The 16,123-nt window shown below is 43.9% G+C and overlaps 1 non-coding gene across 1 annotated transcript; it reads left to right on the forward strand.

Annotated features, from left to right (window-relative positions):
• The first annotated feature begins 3,029 nt into the window (after nt 1-3,029).
• LOC118835041 lies at nt 3,030-3,133 on the forward strand. Its single transcript, XR_005009404.1, has one exon. It is a non-coding gene; the product is annotated as a U6 spliceosomal RNA (small nuclear RNA).
• Nucleotides 3,134-16,123: the final 12,990 nt, after the last annotated feature.

Genomic DNA, 16,123 nt, shown 5'->3' on the forward strand with positions numbered 1-16,123 from the left:
CCCATTTGTGGTAGCAAAGAACTAGAAACAAAGTGGTTACCCATCAATAGGGTAACCACTAAAAACAGCACGTGCATTTAAGAGCACTCTATTATATAGTACAAAATGACAAATGGGAGGAATTCAGAGAAACAGGGGAAGATTTGTATGGACTGAGGCAGAGTGAAATAAGCTGAGACAGTAAGATATACAATGACTATGAAAATGCATATAGAATGATCGTTAAAATGAAGTACAGTTCTTGAGTAATCAAAAACCCATGAGGGATCCAAAGAACAGATAAAGAAACACATCTTCCTCATTCATGGCACAAAGGTGGGGAAGTGGTAGGACATAATATGGCATACAATATAAGACACCGTCACTGTAAGACTCTGTTCTGCTGAATTATTTTTTGTTAAAAGAGAGGGTTCAACCTGGAGAGGAGGTCAAGATGACTGTTAGATGAAGACAAAAGTTATCAGGAAAATGCTTCTTTTTAAACAAGAATAACAGTGGAGAAATCCAGAAAGTCACAGGAAACAAAATTCCAGAAAAGGACCAGCAATAATACCTAATATGACAGAAATCAATACACAAATGAATAAAATGTGACAAGCAAAGTCAACGAGAGGTCCTAATGCAAGGGGGCAAATACGTTCTCATGGAGACTTGGTGAAAGATGGCCATGTTGAAATGTGGCTTTTGTAAAATGTACTTATTTTTTAAAATAGCTAAAAGGGGAAGGGGAAATAGCACGTTATACCTTATTATAGGAATAAGAATATATATTATTATATTTCTTCATATATTATATATCTATATATCTGTTAGAATATATTATATTACTCATGTGCGGTAAGCCAAGAACTGGGATGGAGAAACATGGTAAAGCAAAGTTTAGGTGAAGATTAGGAGGATGGAAACAGACTCTCCAGACTACACTACAAACCATCTGAACAGCAGGAGTAAACAGATGAAGACCTCAGGAAAACAGATGATCACCCTAGCCAAGAGACATGATATAGATATGATGTGATGGGACTCAGTTAATTTAGCTATCTTCCAGAGTTCTGTCCACCCAAAGCAGAATATCAAATCATCCCTTAATTTTCCTTAATGCTAATTTAATCCTTCAAAAGGGGTAGAAATCACAGCTTTATATTTAAAAGAGACCTCCACAACTATCCAATCCATCCCCTATCCAAAAGGCATAACACATCTAACAAATGGTCAGGAATCCACTACTGCAATAAAGGGGAACTCCCATGGTGTCCCATTATATTTATGGGCAACTCTAATCACTGGGAAGTGTTGGGTTTTTTTTTAACCTTTACATGGAGCCTCAATTTGCTTCTTTGCAGTGTCTCTAATGTGGATTGGATTTTCACCATCAAAAAAGGAATCAAAGGTAAGTGGAAATCATGGAAATGTCACACAGAAGTGAATAATCTATCTTAGAAATGAAAGGAAAACCAGGCGTGTAGCCTAGATTTAGGGAAAACTGACTCCACAAGGAAAGGATGGGCAGTACCTCATGGAATAAACAGGAAGAGTCAGCTCAGAGGGCATGAGATGCTCTGAAGAATGGAGTACAGAAGCCACCCCAAGGACCTCCCATTTGTTTATTGGCTCCATGCTCAGGGTCCTGCTCTCCTTTCTCCTCTCTGGGACATTCTTTCACGCTCCCGCTTTCTCACAAAAGCCTATATCAGATTGCTTGCTGTATTGGGGAGGAAGAAAAAATGTGGAACACAAAATCTTATAAAAGTGAATGTTGAAAACTATGTTTACATCTAATTGGAAAAAACCCAAATATTGTTAAGTGAGGGGGAAAAGAAAGATAAAAAAAGAATCAGAAGACACAGATATAACCCCCGTTATACATTGTTTTTCCCCTGCATATTCTTGTTCTTCTTTAAAAACTCTAATAGATTTCTTAAACTCAGGTGTCACTTACCTCACCTTCTTAACACATTTAGCACAGTATATAGCACATTTCCATCTGTAAAATGAGCTGGAGAAGGAAATGGCAAACCACTCCGGTATCTTCTCCAAGAAAACCCCAAGTGGGGTCATGGATAGTTAGACACAACTGAACAACAATAATGTGCCAAGAATTGTGCTTAATACTTTACAAATGGTATTCTGTTTGATCCTCGGAACAACCATGGGAAGTGGATGCTATTATCATCACCATTTTAGAGTTGAGGAAACTGAGGTGAACAAGAGTTAAGTAACTTGCTTGGGGTCACATGGCTAGTAAGCATCTAAAGCTGGATTTGAATTCAGGTCTTCCTGACTCCAGTCCCAGCACTCTATCCTCTGGGCCACTTATGTAATAGCCATCCCCAAGTACTTCAAGGGTTGTAGCATGGAAGACATAATAGACTTGTTCTCTTCTCCCCAGGAAGGCAGAATGGGGCTCGACTGGTTGATGCTGCAGAGAGACAACACATTTAGGCTTGATGTCAGGAAAAACTTTCTAATTAGAGCTATGAAAAGGTGATATGTACTACCTGAGGAGATGGTGATTTCTTCTTCATTGGAGATCTCCAGACTGAGGTTATTCTTGTACAATAGTGGGTTGACCAGTTGGCCTCTGAGGTCTCCTCCACCTCGGAGATTCCATAGTTCTGAGGAACTGGGACCTAGACAGGATCAGTGACTTGGCTAAGGTCATACTAGTAGCCGAACAAATATGAGTCTTCTGATTTTTTTAATCTTTCTTTTTCCCCTCACTTAACAGTATTTGGGGTTTTTCCAATTAGTTGTAAACATAGTTTTCAACATTCACTTTTATAAGATTTTGAGTTCCACATTGTTTCTCCCTCCCCAAGACAGCAAGCAATCTGAAATAGGCTATGCATGTACAATCACGTTAAACATATTTCCACATTTGTCATGTTGTGAAAGAAGCAGAACAAAAAGGAAAAACCTCAAGAAAGAAAAAAATTTAAAAAAAAAGAAAATAGTATACTTCGATCTGCATTCAGATTCCTTAGTTCTTTCTCTGGATGTGGATAGGATTTTCCATCAAGAGTGTTTTGGTGCTCACTTCAGCAGCACGTATACTAGAATTGGAGCCATGCAAAGATTAGCGTGGCCCCTTCGCAAGGATGACATGCAAATTCATGAAGCGTTCCACATTTTGAGTGAGAAAAAATAAATGCTTTTTAATTGAAAATTTTAAAAAAGAGTGTTTTGGAGTTGTCTTAGATCATTGCATTGTTGAGAAGAGCTAAGTCTATCAAAGTTGGCCATTGCACAATGTTGCTCTTACTGTGTAGAGTGTTCTCCTGGTTCTACTCACTTCTGCGTCTTCTGATTCTTTAACCAGTGACTTTTCCATTCTACCATGGTCCCTCCTATAATAAATTATGAATAAAATTGTCCCCTACCAACAACATAGGTTGCATTGCATTTATTATGAATGCTTCCCTCCAAAGCTACTTATTGGAGGAAAAAACAAGGCCCAATTACCTTAATGGACCAATTACCCAAATAGAGAACAGATGAAAAATTTATATGAGAAAAGTAGAATGCCAGTGGAAAGATGGCATTTATCTAATCCATTAGATTATTAATCCTGCCAACAAAAGATATGAGCGTAGTTTGAAATGACCTTTATTTTTTTCTGAGCAAGAGATAATTGCTTACATTTGTCTAGGATTTTAAGGTTTACAAAGTAATCATATGCATTGCTATTGCTATTATCATAATTATTAAACCCATACTGCCTCCTAGTGATCATCTCCTTCTTTTCTAAGTGTTCACAAAGTACTGAATAAATTCACCTTTTGCTCATCTGTAGGGTCTAGAATTTTTCTTATCCTCATTTTGTTGGAGATCAGGACAGCATTAGCCCCCTCCTTTGGGTGCTTCCTGCCTATCCAAACTCCCCTGCATCCTTGAAGATGGATCAACTGGAAAATGGAAGAATTGGAGAAGAAGGTCTCAAAGGCTCCTTCCTCAGAGACAACATAGTGTGGTATGTAGAGGGTTGGATTTAGAATGAGGTCATCTGGGTTCAAGTCTGCAATTTGTTATTTTCTCCTTGTATGACCCTGGTCAAGTCACTTCATCCCTCTGAGCTTCAGTTTCCTCATCTGTAAAATGGGGGGGGGGGCGGTTAACTCCATGCTTTTTAGATCCCTTATAACTCACGGACTATTTTACTATGATCACTCTGACTCTCAAATTACTAGATTCCGTCATTCCCTTCTCATTTTTGTCAACCATCCCACCCAGCATCTCGGCTGAAGTTCTGGACCTCATAGCAGCTCTAGATACCTTAAGCCACCCAAATACCCGATATCCTTAGACAGGTGGCACCCAATGGTGACCTTTGAATTTAGAATCAAAAGACCTGCGTTCGAAATCCAGGGCAGCCACTTTATGACTTTGGGCAAGTCACTGAACCTCTCTAGGACTCAGTTTCTTCTACTGTAAAATGGGGAGGTTAGACTTCTTGTTGTTCCGTTTCGGGGTTTTCTTGGCAAAAACGCTGGAGGGGTTTGCCATTTCCTTCTCCAGCTCATTTTACAGACGAAGAAAGTGAAACAAACAGGGTTAAGTGATTTACCCAGGGTCACCCAGCTAGTGAGTGTCTGAGGCCAGATTGGAACTCAGGTCTTCCCAACTCCAGGCCTGGTGCTCTATCCACTGCACCGCCTCTAAAGGCTTGCTACATCTTGAGCTGACTATGAGCAAATTCTGAGAGGTTTCTCCTGTGGATCAGCAGGGCTTTGCCATAGCTTGGGGGTGTGTGTGATATGATGAGAGAAGAGTGGGGGAGGGGAGAGGTATGAGTTGTAACATACGAGAAGGCCAGCCCCATCCATGCCCAAAAGATGCCAGATGATTGTCAGTTTCTTCATCTGTAAAGGGAATGGTAACAATAGCACCCACCTTCCAAGGTTGTGGAGCAGTGGATAGGGCACTGGTCCTGGAGTTAGGAGGACCTGAGTTCAAATCCAGCCTCAGACACTTATTACCTGGGTGACCCTGGGCGAGTCACTTCGCCCTGTTTGCCTCAGTTTCCTCATCCGTAAAATGAGCTGGAGAAGGAAATGGCAAACCCTTCCAGTGTCTCTGCCAAGAAAACCCCCAATGGGGTCGCCAAGAGTCGGACATGACTGAAAAACTAAACAACCAAAGGTTGTTGTGAGGATCACACAACTGTGAAGTGTTTAACACAGTGCCTGGCATGTAGCAAGCACTATATCAATGTTAAATACTGCCATTATTAGGTTATTTCTTTAATTGAATGTAATGACTTCATACTTAATTACTGTACACTGGTTTTAGATGTGATCAGTACAAAATACCAAAAGTGATAAGATGAATGATTTTCCATGTAGGATAAATTGGAAATGCATTCAGCTGAATTGATGTCATCTAACCGGCAACAAGTTGTTTCATTTTTTTTAAATACATGATGTCATGTATGTTACTGTGCTTCTAAAATCTCTTATATTGTGAAATTTGGGAAACCTTTGTGTCAGAAGTGCTGTTACAGTAGAAACTTCTCTTTTCATCCAGGTGTTGTTAGATTGTGAATCGAGTTGTTTAAAAATGTTTAAAACCTTAAATATTTAATTGGACGTATTTTGTTTTAAGATAATGATAATTTATGGGGCAGCTAGGTGGCGCAGTGAGTAGAGCATTGGCCTTGGAGTCAGGAGGACCTGAGTTCAAATCCAGCCTCACACACTTGACACATGTACTAGCTGTGTGACCTTGGGCAAGTCACTTAACCCCAATTGCCCTGCCAAAAAAACAAAAAAAAAGATAATGATAATTTACTGTGTGGGAGGGGAAAAAAGTAACAAAATCCTCTTTGTTATTACCTGTGGGTTCCTTGGGGCTTTCTGCTTGGGCTGGGTCATGAGATCTTATCAGTCCTACTGACCACATGTTGGAGTTTGAAAACCTAGGACCACTCCCAATGTGGGGAAACTTACTAGGTTCTTTTACTGTAAAGAATGAGCTCTCCCCTTCCCCTCCCTCCCCTAATCACCCCCCCCCAAGACCTAGGTGGTGCAGTGAGTAGAGCATTGGCCCTGGAGTCAGGAGGACCTGAGTTCAAATCTGCCTCAGACACTTGACACACTTACTAGCTGTGTGACCTTGGGCAAGTCACTTAACCCCAATTGCACTGCCTTCCCCCCTCAAAAAAAAAAAGAAAATAAAAAAAAAGAATGAGCTTCAGGCAGCTAGGTGGCAAAGTGAATAGAGCACCAGCCCTGGAGTCAGGAGGACCTGAGTTCAAATCCAGCCTCAGACACTTGACACACTTACTAGCTGCGTGACCTTGGGCAAGTCACTTAACCCCGATTGTCCTGCCTTCCCCCCTTTAAAAGGAAAAAAAATAACAAGGATGAGTTTTATCTGATAGATTATGTGGTTAGCACTTATCAAAATTATTAAATTGTACATCTTATAAAAGAGGTGGCAAGGCGGTGCAACGGATAGAGTGCCAGGCCTGGAGTCAAGAAGACTCATCTTACTGAGTTAAACTCTAACCTCAGACACTAGTTGTGTGACTCTGGGCAAGTCACTTCACCCTGCTTGCCTCAGTTTCCTCATCTGTAAAATGAGCTGGAGAAGGAAATGGCAAACACTCCAGTATCTCTGTCAAGAAAACCCCAAATGGGGCCACAAAGAGTTAGATATGACTGAAAATAATTGAACAACATGTTACAAAAAATCATCAACTTGGTAATAATAGACTTTAGATTTTGAAGATTTCATTTTGCTGTACAGGTTAATAGGCAGTATCTGTTAGTCTGGAGGTTTATAGGAGCCAGCATTTTTCTCGGGTTTTAAAGTCAATTATGAAGCGTCCACTATATGTGTTCAGAATGGGATTATTCTTAATTTATATGGCAAAGAAAAATGAAGTGTCCTCATGGATGCACACTGTTAAGTGTTATTACAATAATATCCTTGCCCTAAACTGTGATTGGTGAAATTTCGCTATGTGAGGTAAAATCTCTTGGGACTCTGATTTGGTATTTCTCTGAGTTTTACTTCAGGCATGACTATCTGAAGTGTTATTAACCCAATGATCCACCATTCAAGGGAAATGCCCTGTGCTGCAGTCTGTGGTGAAATCCTACAGGTAGACGTCTGTCGCTGGGAAAAGTTGAGGGGATGACCTTGGCATGGGCAAAGGTAAGAGCCTCTTGACTCGGTTTTCCCATTGTTCTATTTCCTTTCTAAACAGGAAATTACCCCACCTGGTTAATTTTAGCCTGGCCATAATACCCTGTGAATAAATGTGGAGCTTTGTAACATAATTGTTTATTAAATATGACTCAAGTCCAGGAATCAAACAGGGTCAATGGTATTATAGGAGAAGTTCCTGCATGGGCCAGGAGGTTGGCTGGGATGATTTCTGAGACCCATTCCAGCTCTGAGGATCTTTATTTCTTAAGCCAGGGGTGAGGAATCTGTGGCCTCAAGGCCACATGTGGCCCTCTAGATCCTGAAGTCAGACCCTTTGATTGAATCCAAACTTCACGGAACAAATCCCATCTGAGTGCTGACTTATGGTGATATGCAAAGTTGACCTCTTTGGCTCATGTTGTTGACTGAGGATGGGCCCATTTACAGGGAAGAGGGCACACTCCCTGGCAGCTACATCCAAGCATGCAAATTCCCTGCCTCAAACCAGACGGAAAGTTTCAGTCTTACTCACCAAAACAACCACAGGCCATGCCCCCAGCCCTTGAAAGGGCCTCAGCTGAATGTTCATCTGTGCTGGTTTAAGATAGAGGCAAGTGGGAGAGGAAGGGTGTGGACACCCCACATGGTGTTTATAGTGTCAGCCTTGCCCACACCTAGCAGCCCTCCCAACTCCTCTCCTGATTACCACTTCATTTTGCTCTTCTTCCCATATGTTATTAGTATGTCTTTGAACAGAAATAAAGGCTGAAAGGCATGAATGTTTTGGGATATTGCGAATCTTTGCAGTGGGGGTCTATAGGAAGAAGCTATACCATGCACCAACCTACTCAGACTTTCTTTTGGTTAGGCCCCTAGAATGGATGAAAGCCTTTCCCTTTTGAATGCCCCCAAATGTCAGCCCATGGAAGACTCTCTGTCAGTCAGTCTACAAGCATTTAGTAAACACTTACTATGTGCCAGGCACTGCTTAGTCCCAAAGACAACAAACAAAGGGGAGAGGAGAGGAGAGGAGGGGAGAGGAGAGGAGAGGAGGGGAGAGGAGAGGAGAGGAGAGGAGAGGAGAGGAGGGGAGAGGAGAGGAGAGGAGAGGAGAGGAGAGGAGAGGAGAGAAGAGAGGACAGGACAGGACAGGACAGGAGAGGAGAGGCTACTCGCCTTCATTCTCGAAGAGGACCATGACATCAGGGAAATGACAGGACTTGCAGTTGTCTTTGATTTGAGTGAGGGAGGGCTATGCAAGGTCACCAGCCTCGCTTTCTCCTTCAGAGCCATCTGGGTCCAGTGGCCTGACATTCACCATCAAAGTCTAGTGGCAAGACAAAAATCAAGATGACTGGTGATGGTCCAGAATGTAGTGGATGACCTTGCCGTCTTTGATGTCTGACCAAGCTCTAAGCACTCCACAATGCCTGCTTCAGCTGCCTTCATGGTTGTGGGAACAAAATGTTCTCATTCACCCATTCCACCAGGGAAAATCTTTACATGCTTGGGATAGACACCCTCTAACTCACCCATGGATTTGAGGCCTATCAGTTACCCTCAGCCTGGTTTAGCTCATCTGCCAAGATGGTTTTACCGAGGTATGGCTGCTGCCCTTGCTACAGCTTCTTGGAGCCACAGGTGAGAGTTGGGCATCAGGTGGACACCAAAGGTGGATGAGAAGCCCTGAAAAGTTCTCAGCAGCCCTCACACCAGAGGTGCTTGCCCTCTTTGAACACCCCAAGGAAGGCTGGGGGAACCAGACAAGGACTACTTCAGAAAGGCTTTCTAGGGGAACCATGCCCTAGTTAAGCAAGTGCAACAAACAGTGCATAGTGTCCCAAGGACACTATGTCCCAAGCACTAATCTGTGCTTGGTGATGGGCTCAGCTCCGAATGGAAAGAAATCTTATTAGAATGATAACAATGATAATAATAATACTAATACATATCAGATTGATAACTCCATTGAAACAGATGAGAAGAATGATGGAACAATGATATAGGGGACTAAGATGATGAGAAGAGGTTAATGATGAGATTTCTCTCCGCACAAATTATAGCCCTGCCGTGGGGTTGAAGAAAGGCTCTCACAGGTTAAGCCGGTAGACCACAAGCCCTGATAGGTCCTACCAAGCTGGAGTGACTCTCAAGAGGCATAGAAAGAGCGATGGATTTTGGAGTCAGAGGATGTGGGTTCAAATCTCTGCCTCTCATTTGCTGGCTGTGTGCTTTGGGCGAGTCACTTGGCTTCTTAGAATTCAGTTTGTCTATAAAATGATGGGGATAGACTAGATAGCACTAAGATCCATTCCAGCTTTAAATCTATGATCCTGTGATCAGTGACAGATTATGTTTGTCACCTGAGGACCAGCCTAGCTAAGCTTGACAACTCAATTCCCCAGGCATCGATGAAGCACCTGCTATGTGCTAGGAACTGAGGAACAAAGACAAGAAACTCAGTGATTTTGTGTCCTATGGAAGAGAAGGGTATAACATAGACTGAAGTAAGTAAATATAATGTATTCCCAAAGTAATTTCAAAAGGGAGAAGGTGCGAATAATTAGAGTCAAGAAGTCAGGAAAGGTCTTAGGTGGGGTGTGACACCAGAGTTGAGTTTTAAGAGAATCTGGGAATTCTACTAGACAGAAGCAATGAGGAAATATATGCCAGACATGGAGGAGTACATATGCAAAAGCATGGAGGTGGGACATGACATATCACACATGGGGGCAGATAGCTAAGTAGGCCAGCTTCACTGGAAGAGAGAATGCAACAAAGGAAAGGCAGGCCGGAATCAAATTGTGGGGGATTTTAAATGGTGGAGTGAGAATTTTGTATTTCTCCCTAGAGGTAAGAAGAAATCATGGAAGAATTTTGAGTATGGAGTTGACAACTATTTCTGATGGTAGGTTTTTTTGTTTTGTTTTGTTCCAGGAATTTCTGAAAACACCTTCCTAAGTTTGGAGGGACAGTGATTATCTTTAGTGAAAAGAGCTGCCACAGTGAGTAAATCATGAATCCCTGAAGGACCAGATAACAACAATTAATTGTGAGATGTTGTATGGCCTAGGGGAGAGAGAGTCTGGAGTCAAACCCCACCTCTGCCACTTGCTAACTGTGTGACCACGGGCAAATCACTTCTCTCTTCCAAGACTCAATTTCTTCATCTATTATTAAAAAAAGACTCAGTAATAGCAGTAAAGTGCTGAATTTGGAGTCAGAGAGACCTGAGATTGAATCCCGCCTCTGACGTTTATGAGTCATATTACCCTGGTCAAGTCACATAACCCCTTTTAGCTTCAGTTTCCTCTTCTATATAATAACAACCCTTACCTCCCACGGTGTTTATGAGGCTCAGAAGAATTACTATACGTGGAAAAGCCTTTGCTAACTTTAAAGGGTTATTTAAATATTAGCTATTGTTAGCTTTTCAGTAATAAAGCAATAGCTACTATTAAATATTTGTTAACTGTCTAATTATTAAATATTAATTAAATGTTTATTAATTGTTCTTTGTCCTTCGTTATCCTGCCATAATGTGCATGTGAATTGGATTTAAGTGGGGCAGGGCTGTGCAAAGTCACCACCTCACTTTCTCCTCTGGAACCACCTGGGTCCAGTGGCCAGATACGGATCGGGATGACTGGAGACAGCCTCCTGTTTAATTATTAAATGGTAATTAAATGTTTAGATAATGAGGGCTTTGTTCGTTTTTCAGTCTTACCTAAATTGGAGCGGTGATAGTGTTAGGGAGAGGCTGATATAAAAGGTCAAAGGCACAATATTGCCAATACTACTGAGTTGCTCTTTCCCCATCATAACGGAACAGCACGGCTTTTTTTTCCCAGAATGCTCTGAAATCATGGATCCTCACTGCATTGGCCCAGAGAAGGGTGACCACTTGTTGCAAGTCAACCAGCGAATGCGAGTCCAGACCTTGAGGTCGCTGGGTCCCAGAACATTCCGCTGAGTTGCGCCCACTCACTTCAGCTGACCCTGGGGCTAGCAGAGGATGGCAGACTGGCTCGACGTCCGGCCTCTCTACCCATCCGCCCCAGCGGCTGGTGCAGGGAGACCTGAGCGGCAGCCGCAGCCTCATCTGCATCCGCAGCCGCACAAGCGGTGTCATCACAATCTCACGGAACATTCTTAGCTCTAAACAAGACACTGTGCCTTAAACACTGGCTGGTAACAGCTCTCCTGGGCCTCATTACCAGCCTGCCTCCACTGCCTGCCTAACAATTGTTGTCTCCAGTGGTCCCTGAAGGTAAAGCCTGGTGTATCAGCAAATCCGCAGCCCCGCAGTCCCAACTCCAGACACCGCAAAGGCTGCTTCGGGCTGCTCTCCCCACTCCCCAGTCCCAAAGCTGGCTCACACTGTCCCCTCAGGCTGGGATAACACACCCACGAAGTCAAAATTTTCTGGAAGTTACCTTAAATGATCAGAGGTGAGAGCTAGAAGGAACCTTAGAACAGAAAGCTAGAAGGGACCTTGGAAAGTACAGAAAACTTCAGAATTGAGAGAGACCTAAGAGCATGGAAGGTCAGAACTAGGAAGGACCCTAGAGCACAGACCGTCAGAGCTGGAAGGAATTTTTTTTTTTTTGCTGGGATGGGGGGTGGGGACATTTCTTCTCTGTAGAGAAGTTTCTCTATTAACTTGTCGTTTAATTGTCTTTTTTTTTTTGTCATGATTCTTTGTGGTCCCATTTGGGGCTCTCTTGGCAGAGATACTGGAGTGTTTTGCCAGTTCCATCTCCAACCCATTTTACAGTTGAGGAAATTGAGGCCAACAGCTCCATCCACTGTGCCACCTAGCTGCCCTCTATTAATGCAATTCAGCCATTTATAACCTTAGTCTTAAAGTCTCCCCCAAGCCTCTCCTCTTCCTCCATTCTCCGTCACTGTTAGGAGCACCACCATTCCAGTCACCCAGGCTCCCAACCTCGGTGTCACCCAAGACTCCTCACTATCTCTCACGCTTCCATATCCAAGCAGAAGCCAAGGCACCAGGGATATACAAAAAGACAAAATAGCCTCTGTCCTGATGAAGTTCACAATCCAATGGTCGAGGGAATAGCAAAGCAAACCACTCTGTACAAACAAGAAATATACAGGGCACATGTCGGGGAATCTCAGAGGGAAGGCACTACAGGAAGTGGGAATTTAGCTGAGTCAGCTGGTCAGTCAACTTAGCCAACTGCATCTGTGCTAAGTGTTAACAAGCCTTGGCAACTGCTTGGATGTGAGGGGGGTGGGGGATGAGAGATAGTGAGGTCATCTAGTTCAACCTTCTCACTTCCCAGATGGGGAAACTGAGACTCCAGGGTATTTACTCTGTAAGGTCCATGAGAATGTGGTTAATTCCCCTCCCCCATGCCCCATCAGCTACCCTACAGAGAACAAAGGTACAAAGACTTCCTCTCTACACTCCTCACCCATTCTAGCTCCGAGCTACTCCCCCACCCCATCCCCAACTCTGCAGGGAGCCTGACCGCAGAGACAACCCCCAGGAAACTGCAAAAAAACAATACTCAGGCATCCTTCCTGCTTTGTGAAGGCACGTGGAAGGCAAGAGGATGGGGCCCGGGGAGGTGCTTGAGCAGGCATAGATGATTTTAGAACCAAGAAATGTCAGAGCTGGAAGGGCCCTCTGGAACAGGGAATGTTAGAGGGGCAGGAGCCTTCAAACAGGGAACACCAGAGCAGGGAGGGGCCTTAGAACAGGGAGTGTCAGAGCTGGGAGGGACCTTAGAACAGGGAGTGTCAGAGCTGGGAGGGGCCTTAGAATAGGGAATGTCAGAGCTGGGAGGAGACTTAGAACAGGGAATGTCAGAGCTGGGAGGGGCCTTAGAACAGAGAATATCAGAACTGAGAGGCCTCAGAACACAAAATGTTAGATTTAGAAAGGTCTTTAGACTCATACCGCATAGAATATAGGCAATATTAAAACCAGGAGAAGTCTTAGGATAATAACTATCTGAACTAAAAGGAAATTGATTTTTTAATATTTTCATAACTATATTTCAATATAATGGGGTTCCTTTGCAATATTCTGGATCTTATTGAATGCATTTTATCCTGGGAAGGGGTCCACAGACTACACCAGATTGCCTCGCCACACACACATAAAGGTTTAAAACCCCTGCTCTAAATCAGTGTCCCCATTTTAAAGATGAGTGCCTGAGACCCAGGGTGGAGGACAGGTCTGGCCAGGGTCACCCAATGACCGAATGTCAGAAGTGGATCTTTCTCCTGGGTGCCCAACTCCTGGTTGGATGATCCCTCCCTCTACACTACCCAGGCATTTCCAGCGTAATTATTGTAGGTTTCCAGAAGGACTTAGGAATGTCCCTCATAAGCTGATCCTATCTCACACGTGAAGGGAAAAGGGGCTAGATTAGTTTATTTACTCAGAGCTACCTGCCTCTATCTACAGCTGACTTTGAGACTCTTCAGGGACCCTCTTCTGCTCTGAACTTGCCTCCTTACTCTAAGGATAAAGGCCCAGCCATGGAGCATGGCCTTGTGGGTCCCTTAACCTCTCTGGGCCTCAATTTCCCAGTATTCTCAGAGCTGGTAGGGGCTCAGTGGTCATCCAAAGTATGAATTCTTGAAAGCAGCCATCTACTCTGTCCTTGAATACCTCCAGAGTCAGGGGATTCACTACCTCCCCAGACTTTTCTAATCATTGGGAAGTTCTTAGGATTATAGGAATCATATATTTAGATAGGGGGAGGGACCTCAGAGGTCATCTAGGTCAATCCCTTCACTTCCCAGATGAGGAAACTGATGTTTGGAGATATTAATTCATCTGCCAAGTGAGGAACGACCAGACGACCTCTGGGGTTCCTTCCATCTCTAGCTCCATGAGCCAAGGGCAGGGCCATACTGGTAAATGCTTTTAACAAACAGTTCTCTGAGGAATGTACTCCCACACACTTTTCAGTTTAACCTCTGGTATTAATATTTTCTCGAGTCTATACAATTAATAAAACAACAAATCAAAGCCTGATTTATAGCATTTTCCAGTTTCTGAAGTAGACGCTCACACTGAAGTTTAAAGGATCGGCTAGTTATGAACTGACGCCAGCCTGCCACTGGCCTGGGACCTCAATTCATTTCACCTCCCCTGGGCTTCAGTTTCCCCAGCTGTAAATTAAGGGGGCTGGCCATCTAGTCCACCCCCAAGGGCTCTGAGTCTACAATCCTAGAAGACCAAAAAAGAGCTAATTATCGGTATGTGCTTTTCTGTATCCACACTGAGATATCACAGATAACATTACTAAACAGGGATTGCAGCATCTAATTGTACACCTGCTTGATATATGCTTTCACCTGGGCCTCAGTTTTACTCTCCATAAAATGGGGATAAGAACCCTGTTCTGCTTAAATCTGATACTGTTCTTATCATAAAATTAGAAAATGGATATGAAAGCCCCTTTCAAAGTATGAGGCATCAATAAGCCCTGACCCTCACCCTTTCCAGTTGATAAAGGGCAAAGTAAGGGCTACCCACAACCACCAGCTTACCTGCAAGGACACAGGAAGGTGAACAGAGACAAAGGTGGGGCTCTCCTGGAGAGTCCAGAGGCAGCTGGCTCTGGGGCCTGGGCAGCCATCCCCCCATTCACTGAGAGACTCCGTCCTGCATCCCAGGCTCTTGGATGGAGAGCAGCCAAAGTAGAATCCTGGCTCCCAGAGGATTCCAAACTCCCCCCACCCCCCGCCATGGGTTTGGCTTGACTGCATTGCCTTGGAGAAAGCCTGGCAAATGTTTATGCTGTTCATTAATAAGAAATGGCCTGGCTCTGCAGGCACTGCAGCAGGAACAGCATCAGGGAGAGGACGAAGAAGAGGAGGAGGAGAAGAAAAAGGAAGAAGAGGAGGAGGGGGAGAAGGGGTTAAGGTCCATTCCTGCCACTGCCCATCCTCCTCCTCCCTGAACCAACCCCAAGCCAAAGATAAAGGGAGGTCCAATCCTTCTGCTACTGCCAGCCATCATCCGCACCCCACCTCCATTTTGTTGTTCAGTGATTTTACTTGTGTCCAACTCTCCTGTGACCCCATTTGGGGTTTTCTTGGCAAAGATATTGGAGCAGTTTGCCATTTCCTTCTCCAGCTCATTTTACAGATCAGGAAACTGAGGCAAACAGGATGAAGTGACTTGCCCTGTGTCTGAGGCCCGATTTGAACTCAGGAAGATGTGTCCTGATTCCTGGCCCAGCACTCTAACCACTGTACCACCTAGCTGCTCTTATCCTTCACCTTCACCTCAATAACCAAGTCTTATCCAGACTAAACAGCTCTTGTTACTTCAAAGAGTCCTCATCCAATACGATTTAGAGTCTCTCACCAGAGCTGACATGAGAGTTCAAATGCTGGCTTTGCCCTCTACTCACATATAACCTTTCCCTACTCTATAAAATGGCAGATGTCCTCTGAGTCCTTCTACAGGATTAAGTCTATGGACCTCAAGTCCCTTAGCATCCTGGGCCCTTGATTTCATCTGTAAAATAAGGAGATTGAACTAGAGGCCTTTCAGGTCCACTTGAGCAAGGATTCTATGATCCCACATAACAGAAGGAGCACTAGCTCTGGGCCTGGGAAGTCCTAGGTTCAAATCCTGCTGCCTTGTGGATTTGGGAAAGTGGATTCTCCTCTCTGGACTTCTTCTGTTTCTGGTGGAAAGAGCCTTGGCTCTGAAGAAAGAAGCTCTGAGTTTCAATCCAAGCTCAGGCACTCCCTGTGTGACCATGGACAAATCACGTCCTTTCTCTGGGCCCCAAACTTCCCCAGCTGTAAAATGACAGGGTTGGACAAGATGGTCTCCAAGGCACCTTCCAGCTCTAAAATGAGATGAGGAGAATGGGCTAGATTTACATCTTGTTCATTTAGAATTCAGAGGAGCTAGATGGCAAGCTGGGCTCCCAGAATCTCCAGCACCCAATCCCATCACCATAATTAG

This window comes from Trichosurus vulpecula, chromosome 1 (genome assembly GCF_011100635.1).
Source record: "Trichosurus vulpecula isolate mTriVul1 chromosome 1, mTriVul1.pri, whole genome shotgun sequence".
NCBI classification, from domain to species: Eukaryota; Metazoa; Chordata; class Mammalia; order Diprotodontia; family Phalangeridae; genus Trichosurus; species Trichosurus vulpecula.